Here is a 7,463-nt window from a genome sequence, read left to right on the forward strand (position 1 = left end):
GAGAGGGAGGAAGGAAAGAGACAAGGGAAGGTGAGAGGGAGGGAAGGAGGGAAATGGAGCCCACGTGGAAGAAATGTTGTCTACTGCCTCTCCTTAGGAAGGCGTGAAGGGTCTTCTATCTAAAATGTAATGTCATGGTAGTTCTGCTCCAGTTGCAATGATCCTACAGGTCTAGGTTATAATCACCAGATTTCCTTCCTTCCTTCACTCAACGGTCACTAACTGAGCATCTTTGATATATGGCAACCTGGAACATCCTGAGAATGCAGCAGTGCATGGACAGAGAAGACGGTCACCTTGTGGGGATTGCGATCTAATGGGAAAGACAGAAAGTGAACAAAGAAGATACGTGTATTTCAAGGTGGACTCTCTGTACCGCCAATCCGTTGACTAAGGTTAAGGGTGGTGTAAGATACTCCAGGAGATGGTGATGTACAGGAAGGCCTGGTGTGCTGTGATTCATGGGGTCGGACATGAGCGACTGAACTGAACTGAACTGAACTGAAGATGCTCTTATGAGGAATCTCTGTACAGTGCTGATCCATTGATTAAGGTTAAGGATGATGTAAGATGGTCTTAAGAGGACTCTCTGTACCATGCCAATCCGTTGACTTAAGTTAAGGGTGGTGTAAGATGCTCTTAAGAGGAATCTCTATACAGTGCCAATCTGTTTACTTAGGTTAAGGGTGATGTAAGAAGATGGTAGGTGTTGCAAGAGGGCATCAGAGGGCAGACACACTGAAACCATACTCACAGAAAACTAGTCAATTTAATCACACTAGGACCACAGCCTTGTCTAACTCAATGAATCTAAGCCATGCCCGTGGGGCAACCCAAGACGGGAGGGTCGTGGTGGAGAGATCTGACAGAATGTGGTCCACTGGAGAAGGGAATGGCAAACCACTTCAGTATTCTTGCCTTGAGAACCCCATGAACAGTATGAAAAGGCAAAATGATAGGATACTGAAAAAGAAACTCCCCAGGTCAGTGGGTGCCCAACATGCTACTGGAGATAAGTGGAGAAATAACTCCAGAAAGAATGAAGGGATGGAGCCAAAGCAAAAAGAATACCCAGCTGTGGATGTGACTGGTGATAGAAGCAAGGTTCGATGCTGTAAAGAGCAATATTGCATAGGAACCTGGAATGTCAGGCCCATGAATCAAGGCAAATTGGAAGTGGTCAAACAGGAGATGGCAAGAGTGAATGTCGACATTCTAGGAATCAGCGAACTGAAATGGACTGGAATGGGAGAATTTAACTCAGATGACCATTGTATCTACTACTGCGGGCAGGAATCCCTCAGAAGAAATGGAGTAGCCATCATGGTCAACAAAAGAGTCTGAAATACAGTACTTGGATGCAATCTCAAAAACGACAGAATGATCTTTGTTTGTTTCTGAGGCAAACCATTCAATATCACAGTAATCCAAGTCTATGCCCCAACCAGTAACACTGAAGAAGCTGAAGTTGAACGGTTCTATGAAGATGTACAAGACCTTTTAGAACTAACACCCAAAAAAGATGTCCTTTTCATTATAGGGGACTGGAATGCAAAAGTAGGAAGTCAAGAAACACCTGTAGTAACAGGCAAATTTGGCCTTGGAATATGAATGAAGCAGGGCAAGACTAATAGAGTTTTGCCAAGAAAATGCACTGGTCATAACAAACACCCTCTTCCAACAACACAAGAGAAGACTCTATACATGGACATCACCAGATGGTCAACACCGAAATCAGATTGATTATATTCTTTGCAGCCAAAGATGGAGAAGCTCTATGCAGTCAACAAAAACAAGACCAGGAGCTGACTGTGGCTCAGACCATGAACTCCTTATTGCCAAATTCAGACTGAAATTGAAGAAAGTAGGGAAAACCACTAGACCATTCAGGTATGACCTAAATCAAATCCCTTATGATTATACAGTGGAAGTGAGAAATAGATTTAAGGGCCTAGATCTGATAGATAGAGTGCCTGATGAACTATGGAATGGGGTTCGTGACATTGTACAGGAGACAGGGATCAAGACCATCCCCATGGAAAAGAAATGCAAAAAAGCAAAATGGCTGTCAATGCCTTACAAATGCCTTACAAATAGCTGTGAAAAGAAGAGAAGCAAAAAGCAAAGGAGAAAAGGAAAGATATAAACATCTGAATGCAGAGTTCCAAAGAATTGCAAGAAGAGATAAGAAAGCCTTCTTCAGCGATCAATGCAAATAAATAGAGGAAAACAACAGAATGGGAAAGACTAGAGATCTCTTCAAGAAAACTAGAGATACCAAAGGAAGATTTCATGCAAAGATGGGCTCGATAAAGGACAGTAATGGTATGGACCTAACAGAAGCAGAAGAAATTAAGAAGAGATGGCAAGAATACACAGAAGAACTGTACAAAAAAGATCTTCATGACCCAGATAATCACGATGATGTGATCACTGACCTAGAGCCAAACATCCTGGAATGTGAAGTCAAGTGGGCCTTAGAAAGCATTATTAAGAACAAAGCTAGTGGAGGTGATGGAATTCCAGTTGAGCTATTCCAAATCCTGAAAGATGACGCTGTGAAAGTGCTGCATTCAATATGCCAGCAAATTTGGAAAACTCAGCAGTGGCCACAGGACTGGAAAAGGTCAGTTTTCATCCTAATCCCAAAGAAAGGCAATGCCAAAGAATGCTCAAACTACCGCACAATTGCACTCATCTCACACGCTAGTAAAGTAATGCTCAAAATTCTCCAAGCCAGGCTTCAGCAGTATGTGAACCGTGAACTTCCTGATGTTCAAGGTGGTTTTAGAAAAGGCAGAGGAACCAGAGATCAAATTGCCAACATCCGCTGGATCATCGAAAAACAAGAGAGTTCCAGAAAAACATCTATTTCTGCTTTATTGACTATGCCAAAGCCTTTGACTGTGTGGATCACAATAAACTGTGGAAAATCCTGAAAGAGATGGGAATACCAGACCACCTGATCTGCCTCTTGAGAAACCTCTATGCAGGTCAGGAAGCAACAGTTAGAACTGGACATGGAACAATAGACTGGTTCCAAATAGGAAAAGGAGTATGTCAAGGCTGTATATTGTCACCCTGTTTATTTAACTTATATGCAGAGTACATGATTAGAAACGCTGGACTGGAAGAAACACAAGCTGGAATCAAGATTGCTAGGAGAAATATCAATAACCTCAGATATGCAGATGACACCACCCTTATGGCAGAAAGTGAAGAGGAACTAAAAAGCCTCTTGATGAAAGTGAAAGAGGAGAGTGAAAAAGTTGGCTTAAAGCTCAATATTCATAAAACGAAGATCATGGCATCAGATCCCATCACTTCACGGGAAATAGATGGGGAAACAGTGGAAACAGTGTCAGACTTTGCCGGGAGCCAGCATATTGCATATTGCATATTGCGTATTGAGTGCAGCACTTTCCACAGCATCATCTTTCAGGATCTAGAATAGCTCAACTGGAATTCTATCACTGCTGGGAGCCAGCGTGAGGAGCTCCACTCATGATAAAGGTCATGAGGAAGGAGGCTTGGCATACGCAAAGGTGGGATTGAGCCTCAGGAGTCCCCCTGGAAATTCTCGAGCATCTACCCCCAAAACCAGAGTCTGCCTACTTTCTGCTTTGTGCTCTCACCTACACCTCTGACTTTACGGGGGGCTGTCCCCCACTACCTCTCTCTGAAAAAAGAGTTAGCTTACAGCTCCAGTTAATAATTCCTGGGTGTGACAGTGTTTCAACCTACAAACTCCTTTGGAAGTCCTCTAGCCTGCCTGAATAGGTTTTTCCGGCCACATGTGATTGTTCAGAGCCTCCCAACTGTGAGAGGCATGAGATGTTCTAAACTGTCTAAACACAGAGTCCTTTGAGTAGTTAAAAGATTGATTAGAAATTGTATTGGTGAAGGGTATTTCATTTATTGGGCCAATGTTTGCTACTAAGTCTCCATATCCCTTACCTGCTGTGTCCCTGGCAGTGTATTGATTAATATAATTGGTGTAAGTAGTAGCTTTAATGTTTGTAACCTTGGACCCTTGAGTTAATTCTTTTCTTGACTGAGCCCACCACACCTTTGCCCTATAGGAATGCAACTTTATCTAATGCTTTTGGAGGGTGGCTCCTGACTTTGGAATAATCACCTTTAGAGAAAAATAAGTTTCTTAAAATGTTAACAGGCCTCCTGGCCAGAAGATGCTGTAATTCACCTGAACTTTTGCATATGATAAGTTTGAAAGCCTGGCTTCGATTAGGATCAGGAACTGCTGTCCTTGCAAGACTCTACCCCTTCCCCCATTATCCTCTATGCACAACTTAAGGTATAAAACTACTTTGGAAAATAAAGTGCAGGCCTTGTTCACCGAAACTTGGTCTCCCCATGTCGCTCTCTCTCTCACTCTGGCTGAGTCTCCATCTGGAGTGCGGAACCCACCATGGTTACTAATTATGCCTGGGCTTCTAAGATCCGACCGGGGAGGCCTCAGTGTCTCCTCTCCTGCAGGAGAATGGAAGGATGCCTGCGGCCTACGTAAGTTGTGCAAACTTCTTGTCTTGAAGTTTTATTGGTCTCCTGTGTAAACCAAGCTACTCAGCCTCTTTTCTCCACTGAATTTCCTCACTGAGCTATCCTCATTCTATTACTCTTTATATCCTTAATTAACGTTTAATTAAGCAGTTGTTTCCTGATCCTCGCCGACGCCGTCTCTCCTTCGAATACCCTGGATGAGCCGGGGCTGGACCCCGGCAAGACTTTATTTTTTGGGGCTCCAAAATCACTGCAGATGGTGACTGCAGCCATGAAATTAAAAGATGCTTACTCCTTGGAAGGAAAGTTATGACCAACCTAGATAGCATATTGAAAAGCAGAGACATTACTTTGCCAACAAAGGTCCGTCTAGTCAGATCAGATCAATCGCTCAGTCGTGTCGGACTCTTTTCGACCCCATGAATCGCAGCATGCCAGGCCTCCCTGTCCATCAAGGCTATGGTTTTTCCAGTGGTCATGTATGGATGTGAGAGTTGGACTGGGAAGAAGGCTGAGTGCCGAAGAATTGATGCTTTTGAACTGTGGTGTTGGAGAAGACTCTTGAGAGTCCCTTGGACTGCAAGGAGATCCAACCAGTCCATTCTGAAGGAGAACAGCCCTAGGATTTCTTTGGAAGGAATGATGCTAAAGCTGAAACTCCAGTACTTTGGCCACCTCATGCGAAGAGTTGACTCATTGGAAAAGACTCTGATGCTGGGAGGGATTGGGGGCAGGAGGAGAAGGGCACGACAGAGGATGAGATGGCTGGATGGCATCACTGACTCGATGGATGTGAGTCTGAGTGAACTCCGGGAGTTGGTGTTGGACAGGGAGGCCTGGCGTGCTGCGATTCATTGGGTCGCAAAGAGTTGGACACGGCTGAGCAACTGATCTGATCTGATCTGAAGATGCTCTTAACAGGAGTTGGATTTTTGAACACAAGCCACTTGTTCTCCTTGCTTGGTCCTGAAATAAACCTTTCTCTGCTCAAAAAAAAAAAAAAAAAAAAACAAGAAAAAGATGCTATTAAGAAACAGGCCTATATGCAATGTCTTATTGAGTTCTAGGAGGAAGCCGTGGCTCTAAATTCTAACCAGGGCTCCATGGTATATGGAGAAGTAAGGAAACCAAAGATGCAGTGAAAACAGTCTTTGCCTACTTTACATGTTGTGTCAGCCTGCTAATGAATGCTGGTGCTAAAACAACAGAAAAGATCATTATAGACTGCAATAATTTCCACAAAGGCGATCAACATGATAACATAAACTGAGGAATATTTATTATTTTCTAAATAAACATTTCTTTATTTGGCCGTGCAGTCACAGCTGTGGCGTGCGGGACCTCTAATTGTGGCGTGGAACTCTTCATTGCAGCATGTGGAATCCAGTTCCCTGACCAAGGGTCCAGCCTGGGCCCCCTGCACCGGGAGCTTGGAGTCTTAGCCACGGCGCCACCAGGGAAGTCCCAGGGGCATATCTGCTTTAGAAAAGACTGGGAGTGTCTATACACTACCCTCAGTTTCCCCTATCGTTAATGTGATTAAAGTACATTTGTCATTACTAGTTAACCAGTATTGACACATTTCTTGAGAACTAAATTCCATACTTTCTTCACATGTTACCTTTTTCTGTCCAAGCGTCCCATCCACCTGATACCACATAATACTCAGTTGTGGTGTCCCGTAAGGTTCTTCTTGGCCGTGAGTTTCTCAGACTTTGCTTATTTTGAATAACCTTGACAGTTTTGAGACGTTCTGGCCAGGTATTTTGAAGAATTTCCTTCAGATTGAATTTTTCTGACAGTGAGACAAAGGGTTCTGGGTTTTGGGAAGAAAGACACGGAGGTGAAGCATCATTCTAACCACGTCGTGTCAAGGGCACATACTGAAAACATGGCTTCACTGTTGACATTGACTTTGATCAACGGATGGAGGTTGCATTTGTCATGTGCTCCAGTGTAAACTTACCTTTTTTCCTCCCTTTCCATGTTGGTTTTTTGGGAAGGAAGTCACCACTTACTTTCACGCTTGAGGAATATAGAGTTTGTTATTCAGTCGCTCAGTCGAGTGTGACTCTTTGCGATCCCATGGACTGCAGCACCCCAGGCTTCCCTGTCTTCCACTATGTCCCGGAGTTTGCTCAAACTCATGTCCATATAATACAGAGTTATTCTCCCCCAGATTGAGAAGGAAGTATCTACTGTTTGGGACATTTGTCTGTTCTCCCTCTTTAATTTTATTCAATTATGTATTTATATCAGCATCTAATCATGATTATTTATTTTGTCCTTTAGGTCCTAATCCATATTGCTTTATTTTTTGACAATGAACCATTTTACTTATTACAAGCAAGAAGTGGGGAAAGATAAAAGGAAGGAAGGACTGGAGTAAAATGGGGGATGGTTCTTCTTGCGGTTTAGTCACTAAGTCGTGTCTGACTCTTTGCAACCCCATGGACTGTAACCTGCCAGGCTTTTCTGTCCATGGGATTCTCCAGTCAAGAATACTGCAGTGGGTTGCCATTTCTTTCTCCAGGGGATCTTTCTGACCCAGGGATGAAACCCAGGTCTCTTGCATTGGCAGGCGGATTCTTTACCACTAAGTTCAGTTCAGTTCAGCTCAGTTGCTCAGTCATGTCCGGCTCTGCGTGACCCCATGAATCGTAGCACACCAGGCCTCCCTGTCCATCACCAACTCCCAGAGTTCACCCAGACCCACGTCCATCGAGTCAGTGATGCCGTCCAGCCATCTCATCCTCTGTTGTCCCCTTCTCCTCCTGCCCCCAATCCCTCCCAGCATCAGAGTCTTTTCCAATGAGTCAACTCTTCCCATGAGGTGGCCAAAGTATTGGAGTTTCAGCTTCAACATCAGTCCTTCCAAAGAAATCCCAGGGCTGATCTCCTTCAGAATGGACTGGTTGGATCTCCTTGCAGTCCAAGGGACT

Source organism: Bos indicus x Bos taurus, chromosome 15 (assembly GCF_003369695.1).
Source record: "Bos indicus x Bos taurus breed Angus x Brahman F1 hybrid chromosome 15, Bos_hybrid_MaternalHap_v2.0, whole genome shotgun sequence".
NCBI classification, from domain to species: Eukaryota; Metazoa; Chordata; class Mammalia; order Artiodactyla; family Bovidae; genus Bos; species Bos indicus x Bos taurus.